Consider the following 16,366-nt stretch of genomic DNA (forward strand, 5'->3'; position numbering starts at 1 on the left):
GACCGCCATCCAGCATGCATCTATGCCTAAAAAGTCCACCTTCAGGTTAGCATCCACACCCCTTCCAGTATTAAGTTGCAAACAACAGACAATTGCATTAAGTACTGTGCGTAATGTAAACAATACAAATATCCTTAGACAAAACATTGATATTTTATCCCTAGTGGCAACAGCACATCCACAACCTTAGGGGTTGCTGTCACTCCCCCAGATTCAAAGGAGACATGAACCCACTATCTAGCATAAATACTCCCTCTTGGAGTTACAAGTATCAACTTGGCCAGAGCCTCTACTAGCAACGGAGAGCATACAAGAACATAAATAACATATATGATAGATCAATAATCAACTTGACATAGTATTCCATATTCATCGGATCCCAACAAACACAACATGTAGCATTACAAATAGATGATCTTGATCATGATAGGCAGCTCACAAGATCTAAACATGATAGCACAAGAGGAGAAGACAACCATCTAGCTACTGCTATGGACCCATAGTACAAGGATGAACTACTCACGCATCAGTCCGGAGGCGGGCATGGTGATGTAGAGCCCTCCGGTGATGATTCCCCTCTCCGGCAGGGTGCCGGAGGCGATCTTCTGAACCCCCTGAGGTAGGGTTGACGGCGGAGGCATCTCTGGAACTATTCTCGTATCGTGGCTCTCGGTCATAGGGTTTTCGCGACGGAAGGAATAAATAGGCGAAGGGGCAGAGTCGGGGGACGCTCGAGGGGCCCACCCCATATGGCGGCGCGGCCAGGGGTGGGGCCGCGCCCCCATATGGTGTGGCCGCCTCGTGGCTCCTCTTCGTCTCTCCTTCGGACTTCTGGAACCTTCCGTGGAAAATAAGGTTGTGGGCTTTCGTTTCGTCCAATTCCGAGAATATTCGTAAACTAACTTTTCTGAAATCAAAAACAGCAGAAAACAGGAACTGGCACTGCGGCATCTTGTTAATAGGTTAGTCTCGGAAAATGCATAAAAACATTATAAAGTATGACTAAAACATGTTGGTATTGTCATAAAACTAGCATGGAACATAAGAAATTATAGATACGTTGGAGACGTATCAATGCCCAAGAGGCAATAATAAAATGGTTATTATTATATCTTTGTGTTTATGATAAATGTTTGCATCCCATGCTATAATTGTATTAACCGGAAACATTAATACATGTGTGTCATGTAAACAGAAAAGAGTCCCTAGTAAGCCTCTTGTAAAACTAGCTTATTGATTAATAGATGATCATGGTTTCCTGATCATGAACATTGGATGTTGTTAATAACAAGGTTATGTCATTGGGTGAATGATATAATGGACATACACCCAAATAAGCGTAGCATAAGATCAAGTCATTAAGTTCATCTTGCTATAAGCTTTTGATACATAGTAACCTAGTCCTTCGATCATGAGATCATGTAAATCACTTACAACGGAAGGGTAATTTGATTAAATCAAACGCCACTGCGTAAATGGGTGGTTATAAAGATGAGATTGAGTATTCGGAAAGTATGAGTTGAGGCATATGGATCAAGAGTGGGATTTGTCCACCCCGATGACAGATAGATATACTCTAGGCCCTCTCGGTGGAATGTCGTCTAATTAGCTTGCAAGCATGTGACAAGGTCACAAGAGATGACATACCACGGTACGAGTAAAGAGTACTTGTCGGTAACGAGGTTGAACTAGGTATGGAGATACCGATGATCGAAATTCAGACAAGTAAAGTATCGCGTGACAAAGGGAATTGGTATCGTAGGTTAATGGTTCCATCGATCACTAAGTTATCGCTGAATGTGTGGGAACCATTATGGATCTCCAGGTCCCGCTATTGGTTATTGGTCGGAGAGGAGTCTCGATCATGTCCGCATAGTTCACGAACCGTAGGGTGACACGTTTAAGGTTCGATGTCGTATAAGTAGATTCGGAATATGAGATGGAGACCGAATGTTGTTCGAGTCTCATATGGGATCCAGGACATCACAAGGAGGTCCGGAATGGTCCGGAGAATAAGATTCATATAAGGGAAGTTAATTTCTGGGGTTTCGGAAAAGTTCGGAATTTTCCGGTGAAAGGCCGAGAAGTTCTAGAAGGTTCCGGAAGGGACCCCTAGTGGGCCCACGACCCTAGGAGGGGCCATATGGGTTGAGGGGGTGCTGCCTTGCCCTAATGAGCCAGGCGCACCAAGCCCTCAAGCCCTAGGCCGACCACCCTTAGGGTTTCCCCAAAACCCTAGGGGGGATCAACTTGGGGGAAGAATTCCCCTCCCCCCTCTTGGCCGCTGATACGTCTCCGACGTATCGATAATTTCTTATGTTCCATGCCACATTATTGATGTTATCTACATGTTTTATGCACACTTTATGTCATATTCGTGCATTTTCTGGAACTAACCTATTAACAAGATGCCGAAGTGCCGGTTCTCGTTTTCTAGCTGTTTTTGGTTTCGGAAATCCTAGTAACGAAATATTCTCGGAATCGGACGAAATCAACGCCCAAGTTCCTATTTTCACCGGAAGCATCCGGAACACCCGGGAAGGACCGGAGGGGGGCACTGGGCCCCCAGACCATAGGCCGGCGCGGCCCAGGCCCTGGCCGCGCCGCCCTATGGTGTCGTCGCCCCTTCGACCCTCCTGCGCCGCCTCTTCGCCTATATAAAGCCCCTGGATCGAAAACCCTGAGAAGTTCGACGAAACCCACAGAAACCTTCCAGAGCCGCCGCCATCGCGAGGCCAAGATCTGGGGGACAGGAGTCTCTGTTCCGGCACCCTGCCGGAGCGGGGAAGTGCCCCCGGAAGGCTTCTCCATCGACACCGCTGCCATCTCCATCACCATCTTCATCACCGCTGCTGCTCCCATGAGGAGGGAGTAGTTCTCCATCGAGGCTCGGGGCTGTACCGGTAGCTATGTGGTTCATCTCTCCCATGTACCTCAATACAATAATCTCATGAGCTGCTTTACATGATTGAGATTCATATGAGTTTGTATCACAATTTATCTATGTGCTACTCTAGCAAAGTTATTAAAGTAGTTCTATTCCTCCCGCACGTGTGTAAAGGTGACAGTGTGTGCACCGTGTTAGTACTTGGTTTATGCTATGATCATGATCTCTTGTAGATTGCGAAGTTAACTATTGCTATGATAATATTGATGTGATCTATTCCTCCTACATATGCATGAAGGTGACGAGTGTGCATGCTATGTTAGTACTTGGTTTAGTCTTTTGATCTATCTTACACTATAAGGTTACTAAAATATGAACAAATTGTGGAGCTTGTTAACTCCGGCATTGAGGGTTCGTGTAATCCTACGCAATGCGTTCATCATCCAACAAGAGTGTAGAGTATGCATTTATCTATTACGTTATGTGATCAATGTTGAGAGTGTCCACTAGTGAAAGTGTAATCCCTAGGCCTTGTTCCTAAATACTGGCTGCGTTACTATCGCTTGTTTCTTGTTTTATCGTGTTATTACTGCTGCAATACTACCACCATCAACTACACGCCGACAAGCTATTTTTACGGCACCGTTGCTACTTGCTCATATATATTCATACCACCTGTATTTCACTATCTCTTCGCCGAACTAGTGCACCTATTAGGTGTGTTGGGGACACAAGAGACTTCTTGCTTTGTGGTTGCGGGGTTGCATGAGAGGGATATCTTTGACCTCTTCCTCCCCGAGTTCGATAAACCTTGGGTGATCCACTTAAGGGAAAACTTGCTGCTTGTTCTACAAACCTCTGCTCTTGGAGGCCCAACACTGTCTACAGGAAAAGGAGGGGAAGTAGACATCAAGCTATTTTCACGGCGCCGTTGCCGGGGAGGAAAGGTAAAAGGTACTCACACTCCGGACCTCGGCTACCAAGCTATTTTCCGGCGCATTGTAAGTACTCGAAGCTATTTCCTTTAGATCCTGCAATTGCATCTTTTTGTTTCTTGTTTACACTAGTTTGGCATAATGGACAACAATGAGCTTTTTATTCTATTTCCTGAGTTAAGACATGGATGGTTTGATCCGAAAATTAAAAAACCCATGGAACATGTTAGTATGAACACTTTGAATACCATTGTTGCTAATGATATAGAAAGTTCTAAGCTTGGGGAAGCTGGTTTTCATGATCTTTTTAGTCCCCCAAGCATTGAGGAGAAAATTTACTTTGATGATACTTTGCCTCCTATTTATGATGATTATAATGATATTGGTCTTTTAGTGCCGCCTACTATGGAGAGTAATTTTTATGATGATAATACTATGCCTCCTACACTTGATGAGAATAATAATGATAGCTACTTTGTTGAATTTGCTCCCACTATTACTAATAAAATTGATTATGCTTATGTGGAGAGTAATAATTTTATGCATGAGACTCATGATAATAATGCTTTATGTGATAGTTATATTGTTGAGTTTGCTCATGATGCTACTGAAAGTTATTATGAGAGAGGAAAATATGGTTGTAGAAATTTTCATGTTACTAAAATACCTCTCTATGTGCTGAAATTTTTGAAGCTACACTTGTTTTATCTTCCTATGCTTGTTACTTTGCTCTTCATGAACTTGTTTATTTACAAGATTCCTATGCATAGGAAGCATGTTAGACTTAAATGTGTTTTGAATTTGCCTCTTGATGCTCTCTTTTGCTTCAAATACTATTTCTTGCGAGTGCATCATTAAAACTGCTGAGCCCATCTTAATGGCCATAAAGAAAAGAACTTCTTGGGAGATAACCCATGTGTTATTTTGCTACAGTACTTTATTTTATATTTGTGTCTTGGAAGTTGTTTACTACTGTAGCAACCTCTCCTTATCTTAGTTTTGTGTTTTATTATGCCAAGTAAAGCCGTTGATAGAAAAGTAAGTACTAGATTTGGATTACTGCGCAGTTCCAGATTTCTTTGCTGTCACGAATCTGGGTCTACCTCCCTGTAGGTAGCTCAGAAAATTAAGCCAATTTACGTGCATGATCCTCGGATATGTACGCAACTTTCATTTAATTTGAGCATTTTCATTTGAGCAAGTCTGGTGCCATTTTAAAATTCGTCAATACGAACTGTTCTGTTTTGACAGATTCTGCCTTTTATTTCGCATTGCCTCTTTTGCTATGTTGGATGAATTTCTTTGATCCATTAATGTCCAGTAGCTTTATGCAATATCCAGAAGTGTTAAGAATGATTGTGTCACCTCTGAATATGTTAATTTTTATTGTGCACTAACCCTCTAATGAGTTGTTTCGAGTTTGGTGTGGAGGAAGTTTTCAAGGATCAAGAGAGGAGTATGATGCAACATGATCAAGGAGAGTGAAAGCTCTAAGCTTGGGGATGCCCCGGTGGTTCACCCCTGCATATATCAAGAAGACTCAAGCGTCTAAGCTTGGGGATGCCCAAGGCATCCCCTTCTTCATCGACAACATTATCGGGTTCCTCCCTTGAAACTATATTTTTATTCGGTCACATCTTATGTGCTTTACTTGGAGCGTCTCGTATGTTTCTTGTTTTTGTTTTTGTTTGAATAAATGCTTGTGTGGGAGAGAGACACGCTCCATTGGTTCATATGAACACATGTGTTCTTAGCTTTTAGTATTCATGGCGAAGTTTCTTCTTCGTTAAATTGTTATATGGTTGGAATTGGAAAATGATACATGTAGTAATTGCTATAATGTCTTGGGTAATGTGATACTTGGCAATTGTTGTGCTCATGTTTAAGCTCTTGCATCATATACTTTGCACCCATTAATGAAGAAATACATAGAGCATGCTAAAATTTGGTTTGCATATTTGGTTTCTCTAAGGTCTAGATAATTTCTAGTATTGAGTTTGAACAACAAGGAAGACGGTGTAGAGTCTTATAATGTTTTCAATATGTCTTTTATGTGAGTTTTGCTGCACCGGTTCATCCTTGTGTTTGTTTCAAATAAGCCTTGCTAGCCTAAACCTTGTATCGAGAGGAATACTTCTCATGCATCCAAAATACTTGAGCCAACCACTATGCCATTTGTGTCCACCATACCTACCTACTACATGGTATTTCCTGCCATTCCAAAGTAAATTGCTTGAGTGCTACCTTTAAACAATTCAAAATTTATCACCTCTAATTTGTGTCAATGTTTTATAGCTCATGAGGAAGTATGTGGTGTTTATCTCTCAATCTTGTTGGGCAACTTTCACCAATGGACTAGTGGCTTCATCCGCTTATCCAATAATTTTGCAAAAAGAGCTGGCAATGGGATTCACGAGTCCCAAATTAATTAACAAAAATAGACACTCCTCCATGGTATGTGATTGTTGGACGGCACCAGAAGGATTCGGTTAGCCATGGCTTGTGTAAGCAAAGGTTGGGAGGAGTGTCATCATAATAAAACTAAAATAAAAAGGCACTCCTTCATGGTATGAGATTGTTGGCGGGCACCCGAGGATTCGGTTAGCCATGGTTTGTGAAAGAAAGGTTGGAAGGAGTGCCACCCAAAAATAAAATAAAATGGGAGCCGCTCTTTGAAGGTTTGTCGGCAAGGGGTTAGAGTACCCGCTACCATTCGTTGACAACAACATACACCTCTCAAAACTTTATTTTTATGCTCTCTTTATGTTTTCAAAATCAAAGCTCTAGCACAAATATAGCAATCGATGCTTTCCTCTTTGAAGGACCATTCTTTTACTTTTATGTTGAGTCAGTTCACCTATTTCTCTCCATCTCAAGAAGCAAACACTTGTGTGAACTGTGTATTGATTCCTACATATTTGCATATTGCACTTGTTATATTACTTTGCATTGACAACTATCCATGAGATATACATGTTACAAGTTGAAAGCAACCGCTGAAACTTAATCTTCTTTTGTGTTGCTTCAATGCCTTTACTTTGAATTATTGCTTTATGAGTTAACTCTTATGCAAGACTTATTGATGCTTGTCTTGAAGTGCTATTCATGAAAAGTCTTTGTTATATGATTCACTTGTTTACTCATGTCATATACATTGTTTTGATCGCTGCATTCACTACATATGCTTTACAAATAGTATGATCAAGGTTATGATGGCATGTCACTCCAGAAATTATCTATGTTATCGTTTTACCTGCTCGGGACGAGCGAGAACTAAGCTTGGGGATGCTGATACGTCTCCGACGTATCGATAATTTCTTATGTTCCATGCCACATTATTGATGTTATCTACATGTTTTATGCACACTTTATGTCATATTCGTGCATTTTACTGGAACTAACCTATTAACAAGATGCCGAAGTGCCGGTTCCTCGTTTTACTGCTGTTTTTGGTTTCAGAAATCCTAGTAACGAAATATTCTCGGAATCGGACGAAATCAACGCCCAAGTTCCTATTTTCACCGGAAGCATCCGGAACACCGGGAAGGACCGGAGGGGGGCACTGGGCCCCCAGACCATAGGCCGGCGCGGCCCAGGCCCTGGCCGCGCCGCCCTATGGTGTCGTCGCCCCTTCGACCCTCTGGCGCCGCCTCTTCGCCTATATAAAGCCCCTGGATCGAAAACCACGAGAAGTTCGACGAAACCCACGAAACCTTCCGGAGCCGCCGCCATCGCGAGGCCAAGATCCGGGGGACAGGAGTCTCTGTTCCGGCACCCTGCCGGAGCGGGAAGTGCCCCGGAAGGCTTCTCCATCGATACCGCTGCCATCTCCATCACCATCTTCATCACCGCTGCCTGCTCCCATGAGGAGGGAGTAGTTCTCCATCGAGGCTCGGGGCTGTACTGCGGTAGCTATGTGGTTCATCTCTCCCATGTACCTCAATACAATAATCTCATGAGCTGCTTTACATGATTGAGATTCATATGAGTTTGTATCACAATTTATCTATGTGCTACTCTAGCAAAGTTATTAAAGTAGTTCTATTCCTCCTGCACGTGTGTAAAGGTGACGAGTGTGTGCACCGTGTTAGTACTTGGTTTATGCTATGATCATGATCTCTTGTAGATTGCGAAGTTAACTATTGCTATGATAATATTGATGTGATCTATTCCTCCTACATATGCATGAAGGTGACGAGTGTGCATGCTATGTTAGTACTTGGTTTAGTCTTTTGATCTATCTTACACTATAAGGTTACTAAAATATGAACAAATTGTGGAGCTTGTTAACTCCGGCATTGAGGGTTCGTGTAATCCTACGCAATGCGTTCATCATCCAACAAGAGTGTAGAGTATGCATTTATCTATTCTGTTATGTGATCAATGTTGAGAGTGTCCACTAGTGAAAGTGTAATCCCTAGGCCTTGTTCCTAAATACTGCTGCGTTACTACTTGCTTGTTTCTTGTTTTACTTGTGTTATTACTGCTGCAATACTACCACCATCAACTACACGCCAGCAAGCTATTTTCTGCGCACCGTTGCTACTTGCTCATATATATTCATACCACACGTATTTCACTATCTCTTCGCCGAACTAGTGCACCTATTAGGTGTGTTGGGGACACAAGAGACTTCTTGCTTTGTGGTTGCGGGGTTGCATGAGAGGGATATCTTTGACCTCTTCCTCCCTGAGTTCGATAAACCTTGGGTGATCCACTTAAGGGAAAACTTGCTGCTGTTCTACAAACCTCTGCTCTTGGAGGCCCAACACTGTCTACAGGAAAAGGAGGGGGAAGTAGACATCAGCCGCCGGCCCTAGATGAGATGGGGGCACAGGGGGGCCACCCCAACCGACCCTCCCCCCTATATAAAGAGGGGAGGGGGCAGGGGCGCAGCCACCCCAACACACCAAACCCTGTCCGCCCCCTCTCTCCTCCACCATAGCTCTGCTACGGCTTGGCGAAACCCTGCAGTTTTTCTCCTCCACGACCACCACCACGCCGTCGTGCTGCTGGGATTTCGAGGGGATCTACCACACCTCCGCTGCCCGCTGGAACGGGGAGAGGAAGGACTTCATCGACACCGTACGCGCGACCGAGTACGGAAGTGTTGCCGAATTGCAGCACCGGAACGATCGACTACATCAACAACGAGATCTGATCTCGTAAGGCTTTGGATCTTCGAGGGTTAGTCTCTCATACCTCTCGTTGCCTCGATCTTCATAGATTAGATCTTGCTTCTTCCTAGATTGGATCTTGGTTTTATTCATGTTCACGGTAGAATTTTTTGTTTTCCATGCTACGAACCCATCAGTGGTATCAGAGCCGTGCCTATGCATAGATCTGTTGCACGAGTAGAACACAATGGATTTCTGGGCTTTGATGCTTTTGTTGTTTTTAGTTATGTGTACTTTGCATCCTGCGGGATAGTGGGATGAAGCGGCCCGGGCTAACTTTACATGACCGCGTCTCATGAGACTTGCTCCACGCTTGACATGCAACTTGTATTGCATAAGTGGCCTTGCGGGTGTCTGTCTCTTTCACCAAAGTTAAGATTCAATTTACTCTTTCTATTGAAAACACTAGTATCACCGTTGTGATTCATGTTCGTAGGTAGATTGGATCTTACTCGAAAACCCTAAACCACGTAAAATATGCAAACCAAATTAGAGGCGTCTAACTTGTTTTTGCAGGGTTTGGTGATGTGATATATATGTCCATGATGTGATGATGACTATATTTGATGTATGAGATGTTCATTATTGTATTATGGCAACCGACAGGAGCCTAATGGTTGTATTCAAATTTGTTAAGACCTGCGCGTCTATTCATCATGTAATAGCTTTATTTCAAGTAGTTGTTATAGTAGTTATAAGTGATGGACAGCCATGAAGCGGGCCACTGACCTTGACGCCATGCTGGTGATGATGGAGATCATGTCCGTGCTTTAGAGATGGAGATCAAAAGCACAAGAAGAAAGGCCATATCATATCACACATTATGAATTGCATGCGATGTTAATCCTTTATGCATCTTATTTTGCTTAGATCGCGACGGTAGCATTATAAGATGATCTCTCTCACTAAATATTAAGATAATAAAGTGTTCATCCTTAGTATGCACCGTTGCTAAGACTTGTCGTTTCGAAGCATCACGTGATGATCGGGTGTGATAGATTCTACATGTGCATACAACGGGTGCAAGTCAGATTTGCACATGCGGATAGGATATGGCCTAGGGAAGGTGTGGGCCCCTCGTGACCCCCTCCATCTCGTATTCTGGCTCCGTGAGTCTTCGGGTGAAATATGGATTTTGCGATATTTTCCGGGAATTTTCATGAAAGTTGGATTTCTGCACAAACACGAGACACCAGAGAAATTCTGCTAAAAATAGCGTTAGTCCGTGTTAGTTGTATTCAAAACACACAAAATAGAGGACAAACAAAAACAAATGTGTTTGGGAAAGTAGATACATTTTGGACGTATAAGCAGCGCCTCGCCAACGAGGATGAACATAGCACACCACCGAAGACTAGCATATGTAGCACCTCCCTAACATTCCTATGGAGGGGTGTGCATTTTGCTACTGCTCGTCAGCACACACAAGTGGGGATGCCAACTATGGGGCACTACTAGGAAAAGGCCTATAGCCACACGGGTTACCGCCGACGCACTTAGCCGGGGAGGTGCTAAATACCGCCGACGCACCATGTTTCGGGCACGCTGGTAATGACTGAGTACCGCCGGCGCGGAGAAATTTAGTGTGCTGGGGATAAGGGTGAACCAGGTTCGGGCCAGGCCGAAAATTGGAGACCTCTTACCGTCGGCGCACCACCATGTTGGTGATTTTTTCCTCCCACACCCCCCTTGGATCGCCTTTTTCAGTTTTCGAAAAAATAAAAGAAAATGATAGAAAATTCAAAAAATAAAATCCTTAGAAATTCTCATGTGTTATGTCATCTAGTTTCAAAGAAAAACTAAAAACATGAATTTCGATATATTATGCAAAATGGCGTCATGTTTCGGTAAAACGGGATTTCTGGTTGCATACGACCTCCGATGAAAAACATTCTATATCAAGAAGCATCTACGCGAAATTTCCTATCCGAATTCAACAACCTACGGTTGTTTAGCGATTTTTTAGATTTTAGATTTTTATGAAAAAAAGTACACCTGGCACACCACCATACTAAGTGCGCCGGCGGTAACCTTTCCTATATAGGCACAAACCGGCCTCCTCCTCTTCTCCTTCCTTCTCCTGTTCACCTCTCTGACGGCCTAATCCTACTTCTCCTCCGGTGACCACCTCCTCCTCCTCCACCACCTTAGGCCTCCTTCTCCTCCGGTTACATCCTCCTCCTCCTCATCCGGTGACCTCCTCCTCCTACTCCACCTCCACTTCTAACCTCCTCCTCCTCCGCCCCGTCCTCCTCCTCCACCTCCACCTCCACCGCCATCTCCACCTCCGGCCTCCTCCTCCTCCTCCTCCTCCTCGTCCTACTCCTACACCAGCGCGGCAAAGACAACAAGGCGGCCCACGGTTTTCGAGGATGAACCCGAGCTAGATCTAGATCAGCCTTTTTTGAAATTAAAAAAAAACATACCGTTGACGCACAAGCCTGGTGTGCCGGGGATAACTTGTGTTACTGCCGGCTCACCAGCTGGTGCGTCGGCGGTAAGCCATTACCACCGTCCTGTTCCCACCGGCGGGCTCTGGTGCGCCGACAATAAGCCTTTTCCTAGTAGTGGGGGTAGTTCTTTTGTATGAGGAAGTTTGGTCCCCTTTTATATGGTAGGGTTTCACCAGATGGATCCTGGCGATCCAGTATACATCGCACAGGGTTAACCTTTAGGAAATTGTGGGTGATATATACACAAAGTTTTCAGTAAATCGTATGCAAACATGTACCACACATTTCTGCTAATGAAAACTGTGCTCGATGTTACGTCAACATATAGTTGTTCAAATTATGTGAAATTCACAACAACAAAAAAACACCAACATATCTACATTTGCACATATATCACCAGTTGCCTTGAATTGACAAACAAAGTATCCAAGTATCATTAATTACTAAAAACAAATTTAGCCATATTTACCAACAGTTGGTAAATATAAACACAAAGTACTGGTAGACATATCACATGGTTTGACATGAAGTCTGATTCCTTTTGGTTGTCTTACTCTACGTGGAACACAGTGCTCGTCATCGGCATCACAACCACTCGTAATGATGATATGATCAACACCCTCAGTCATTTACAACCTTTACAACCTGAGATATTTAAATTAAAAAGGGAAATGATACTAACACTTGAACAATGAAAATCACCAATCACCTTGAATTGACAAACAAAGTAAGTATCACTAATTACTAAAAAACTTATTGCTAGCCATATTTACCAACATGTTGGCAAATATAAACACAAAGTATTGGTATATCATCGGTTGACATGAAGTCTGATTCGTTGGCTCACTCTGTGCGGAACACGATGCTCGTCATCATCATCGCAACCACTGGTAATGATATGATCAACACCGTCGATCCTGCAATATTTAAATGAAAAATGAAAAACACACTAACATTTGAACAATGAAAATCCTACTAATAGTGCAAGCGAAACAAATAAAACACTAATTGATCGGGTAAACTTTTGTTGGGGAGATTAATATCCATCCGAAATTCGGTGCGTGTATTACAGATTTGTAGAGAGATCTAACTTCATCTACACATGCATATAATTAATACACTCAGATAGTATAAATACTACATGCTATTGTGCCTGAAAGAGGATCTACTAGTATCGAAAAAGGGAGCAACAATAGTTAACCTTGTCTTGCCGATATGCAGGTCACATAGTTAATGCAATGTGCATGTGACTTTCTCGATTCGCCGCCCGTCGAACAGAGAAGAGAAGATGCGGTGAATAGTATAGTTTTTTTTTAGATCCATTGCCCCTTTGTAGGAAAGTGGTGCAATTAAATGTCAGAAAACACTACATATAGTTAAGTACTCCCTCCATACCGATTTACAGGGCAATTACGTAATTCGAGAAAGAAGTTTGACTACTAATTTAGTCAACAAAATATGAGATATATAATACAAAAATTATACTATTGAAAATTTCTTTTGAATGTGAATCCAATGGTATAATTTGTGTGGCATATATCTCGTATTTTCTTAACTAAATTTATAACCAATTTTTTTTCTCGAAATGCGTAATTGCTCTTTAAACCGGTATGGAGGGAGTAGTAAAAACGTGTGAGATGACCTCAAAAAAGCAATAATCATATTATATAAAGCATAACTAATATCTTTCACACGATTATTTAAACTTAAGCGTGTGTACATGGAAGGTACATACAAAGATGTTTTCTTCTAGACTGGCCGTATGTGATAAATTATAAATGGTTTCTGGTAACTTCATGTGCGCATCGCAACCACGAAAGACTCTACCCGAGCCACGAACACACAGTTAAATTTTTTAGGCGTCAACATTCTTCCACATAGCACACGAAAAGGATCTTGTTGTGGTAGTAGCCTCTCTCTCTCTCTCTCTCTCTCTCTCTCTCTCTCTCTCTTGTTTTTTATAGATTGTAGTACCATATGAGCTGCCCAACACGATTCTGGTCATATATGTAATTTCCATGTGTTGGATCTTTATTCTGTGATATTGATATATAAGATTGGAATCTATTATGTGTAAGATGTATTGATAGATGCATATCATGTACCCCGTTCTTAAGTGCTAGCTTGTTCTGATCCAACTTGTATGCAAGAACATGTATGGGGAGAAGTGTGTATTAGATGGAGTAGCATGATGGTGGTGATTGAATAGTGATAACGAATTCATGATCTACTATGGTATTTACCTTTTTTTTGCTTCCTCACTAGAGATAAAGTGAATACATTTGCTATGTTTATCATGTTACATTGTGATAATTTTGTTAGTTCAATGTAGCATATTTGATATTCAAACATTATGTCATATTGCATAAGGCTATACTTTGTTGATTCTTAATTCAAGATTGCTTAGAGTTTTTCCTTTCTTGAGGATTATAAGAAGGATGTGTGGCATCATCTCTATGTTAGGACATAATGCCCATATAAATCTTATCAATCACATATTAAAGTTCCACAAATATTATGCAATTGATGAATTGTTAGTGTCCACTACAACTTGAAAAGAGAGTAGACAAGTGAACACATGAACCTCAGTCCATTTTAAATCAATAGAAACACCTTTCCAACACTTCTACCATGCTTTACATTTTCTATTATTTAATCCGAAAAATACAAAAATACTATCTCTACATACACACACAAAACCCAAATACCCTTAGCCTTTACTTGTTTTTATTTAGTTCACTTAAATTGTTTAGTTTAGTTTATTTTACTTTTTACTTATATTTTCTATCACTAATACAAAACCTTGTGTTTGACAACCACAGGGTGGAGTTAGGAACACAAGGGAAAAACTTTATTTTGCAGGTTGCTAGAAGAGGAGGAGGAGGAGGAGGAAGAATTTAGCTTCTAAGCAAAATCCCCGAGATTTCTTCGAATGAAAGGAATAATGTATATGACTAATTTACTCCTAAAAATAAGAATATCCCATGCAAAAAAAGTAAGCATTCTTTCCAAACTGTATAATATCAATTTAATCCTAAAGAAAAGTGTACACATTGGAAAACAAAAGAACTTTCTCCAAAGATATTGGAGTTCTCTTGGAGTAGGTACATTGTTTTGCACTTCTACTACAATCGAATTGTCCACAAACTTGATTGGATCGTGGCGTTGCCACCGCCTACCCTTGCCCTTGCCCAGAGGTGCGAGACCAACCAGTGTGCTTCTCCCCTCCCATGGCTGACTCTTTCCTCGAGTGTCCACATCGTGCAGTCGGGAGGCCCATTGAGCAGATAAACAGGATGTGAGCCTCTCCGCCTGGCACGCCACTTTCATTGGTTAGCGAAGTACATGTTGTCCGAGAATCAACCTGTGGTTGGATGATTAGGAGGGCAGTGGCACCCCAACCCACCAGAGTTTAAATCCTAGATTTAACACTTTGGTGTCTCATAAAAAAACGGAATATTCTTCAGTGGAGGCGACGTTCCCATCGACAACGAGACGACTGTGATGATATCGTTAATTTCAAGACCCGTTGGATTAGTTCTTCAACATAGTCTCTCGGAGGTGCTCATAGGGATAGGGTGTGTGTGTATGCATTCATAGGGGTGAGTATGTGCACGTATATGTAAGTGTCTTTGATTATACCGTGTTTCGCAAAAAAAAGTACATGTTGTCCCAGACACCGATTATTTCTATATTGATTTGCCAAAAAGTTGTCTGTTGGATCAGATTTGATTCCGCCTAACAAGCCTAAGTCAGTTAGTGTTAGTAAACTTTTGTACTGAAATGTATGAAATTGACGTGATAGCCATTTGTGCAAGGAGTCAAGATTCAGGTAATATGCCAGTTGCCTTTGAAGCGATTGCACAGCCATGATCAGTCCGGAGAAGCCTAGAATCATCTCGTTTACATGTACGTTTTGGTTTCTCTGTACCAGTTTAACACAAGGAATCTTGTCGTATATTTGGTGTTGTCATGTTAGGAGCCAATCTTTTGAATCCGCATAAGGTTGTTGTATCAAACATATTTTGAATCCGCTGCTCAATGATGCAAATCTATACTTCTTTATAAAGCAAAACCTCACTAACTGTAATTAATGTTAGTCTATCTCTACATGCAAGCCATCCACATCATCTATTCTATTAGCCAATTAAATGTTCATGTCATCCCCACTAACATTTATTATTGATGTATCTTTGCATGCAAGGTATTTGTGTCACCATTTTTGATTAAAATATCCACACAGCTAATTTATAGTCATCAAATATAAAAAAATAATGTGAATTAAATTTAGCATCTCAACTATTTTGACCAATTAAATATTACATACTTCTATAGACAATTCATATTACATATGTATTATACCATTTTATTTAGATAATATAATTTCTTAGAAAATTCCCGCTACAACGCGCGGGGTATCCTTCTAGTTATATAGGAAAGATAATGCCTGTCACATAGATTGGTTGAGAGGAGCTGCTTCCGTTGTGTGAACCTACATTTCGAAGTGTCAAAAAAATTTAAAATAAAATTTTTCATGTACATGTACACATTTTATGTTTGTACATAAGTTTTCAAAAAAAAATTAAAAAATTATATGGCTCCTATAAAAAAGATAAATTTTGATGCTATAACACGACATTTTTTTGTCCTTTTTGTACTTGCCACATAAAATATTGTTTTGCCACGGAAACTTGTGCACTAACATAGAATGCGACGATGTATACAAAAAAATTTATGTCAGAATTTTTTGATATTTTTAAAATTGTTTTTTAATTATTTTGTATAATAAAAGCATTTGCTCCGTGAGCGGTGAGCCAAACCCTTCGCCTCCTTCCTTATTATTCTCTTTTTATTTTTGCTTTTGCTAGAGCCGAGCAATACGAATTTGCGAGCTGGCTAAGGCTAAGCTGATAT

The sequence above is a fragment of the Lolium rigidum genome, chromosome 2, assembly GCF_022539505.1.
Source record: "Lolium rigidum isolate FL_2022 chromosome 2, APGP_CSIRO_Lrig_0.1, whole genome shotgun sequence".
NCBI classification, from domain to species: domain Eukaryota; kingdom Viridiplantae; phylum Streptophyta; class Magnoliopsida; order Poales; family Poaceae; genus Lolium; species Lolium rigidum.